The following is a 1944-nucleotide window of genomic DNA, read 5'->3' on the forward strand; positions in this document are numbered from 1 at the left end:
TAAAAAAATATGTTTGGGAGGCTCTCCCTCTTGTCTCTCTATCCATTTTTCAAGTCCTGTGTGTGCGTGTGTGTGTGTGTGTGTATGTGTGTGTGTGGTAACATTGTAAAGAACAGAAATTACTCTTAAAAAATAAAAGAAAATGGAGGCCTGTGTTTCAAAAAAAAAAAAAAAAAGAAAGAAAGAAAAAAAGAAACCCTGGGCCATGACTGATCTGATGCAGTCCATTATCCTGACCTAGGATGGGGCTCCAACAAAGAAGAAGGTCTAAGATAAAGAGATGTCAAGAAGCCCTCCTAGGAAGTCTAAAAGAAAAGAAAAAAAGAGAGAGAGAATAAAACACACTGTCTGTTCCCAAGCGTTAGAAGGAATCGGAGCCACTCCTGAGCCCTAGCCTAAGCGGAGCATCTGCAGACAAACAGACCAAGGTAAGCCTCCCGCTGCTCCAGCATCTCCCTCTCGCACCTTCAATAGCCCTGAACATTTCTCTTGACCCCACATCTGCCTAAGGCCCCTCTGCCCTATGAAACTGGCAGCAATGATCAAAAGAAATGTGCCCAACTGACTCAGAGCTAAATGTCCAGGCTAATGCGGCTACCGCTCCTCTCCCTGCCCAGAGGTGCCCGGGGGAGGAGGGGGCACCATACAAACATTGCAGCCACAGTGCAAGTTTCTCAGTGAAGAAATGCACAGGTGCAAGCAACAGGTGATCAGTGCAGCCTTTGTGGGACAGGCTCAAAGAGCCATTTGCCAAAATTTACAATCCTAGAGGGCTTTACTGAGAAGTGTGTCAGTGAGCTGATTAAGGTGGCCACCACAGTTTTCACCAATCGAGATCCAGAAACTCAAAGATAGGCAGACCAAAAAAGATGAAGTGGAAGATGGATTTTCTTATAGCACCTCTCACCACAAACCCAGAGGTCACTCAAAGGGGGATCTCACTAGAATGAAGCCAATGGTTCAGATGTTTATAAGAAAAAAAAAAGTGTGGCCAGACAAAAGGGGAAGACTCCAGTGGCCCCCGCGGGGAAGCACCAACTGCCATGCTCAAATGCTAAGCCTTGAACAGAGAAGGAATGAATGTTTTGGCCCCAGTCCCTCCTTTCAGTTTCTTCCCACTTGCTCCAAGGTCGATGATTGACGAATATGGCAGGGGTCCCATAGACAGACAGAACTGCATCAGATGCACGGGACCCAGCACCTCAGGAGGGCTCAGCTGCTATAAGCCCCCAAATGAACCAGGAATATGTTCATGTTAACAGCCAGTAGTGGGCCATAGGATGCTCACTCCAAAAGGACACACTGGCTCCAAGCCACATGCTGTGAGCCACCAGCAGGAAGGGCCACAGAGCCCCATGCCCCCAGGCATATTGAACAAGAACACAAGCAGGGCAGCCGCTATATACAATTAGAGCAGGCTCCCACCTGACAAGAGGAGAAAAGCCACACAGACAAGGAGAAACACCTAGGTGGGCACAATGTGGCTGCCACACTGGGACCTGCAAGGAACCACACCGCTGCCCTCCAACCTTGGCAGACGGCCCACGGCAAGATTGACATAGGTGCCCTTTATAAAATGATGTCCCAGGTCATCAGTCTCTGCTAAGATTTATGTTAGATTTAAGAGTTGGCGAATCCCAGCAGCCAAGATCCTGCATTGGGAGATTTAAAAAAAAAAAAAAAAAAAATCCTGCATCTTAAAACTCCAGACACTCTTTGTACGCCTCCCTTCCCTAAATGACAGTTCCTCCCAGGTTGCTTGAGTATACCATCCTTGGGACAGCACTGGACTTAAAAGCCCATATCTATCAAGAAAAAAGGTCAAATACTTTGGTTACCATCTGACTCAGCAACAGAACAGAGAATAGCAACTGGGCCTCAAAAGAAACAGGAGATCTGCTCAATTCCAGTCCCTTCAACCTGCCATCAGACTAGAGAATTCTT

The sequence above is a fragment of the Callospermophilus lateralis genome, chromosome 6, assembly GCF_048772815.1.
Source record: "Callospermophilus lateralis isolate mCalLat2 chromosome 6, mCalLat2.hap1, whole genome shotgun sequence".
Classification (NCBI taxonomy): Eukaryota; Metazoa; Chordata; class Mammalia; order Rodentia; family Sciuridae; genus Callospermophilus; species Callospermophilus lateralis.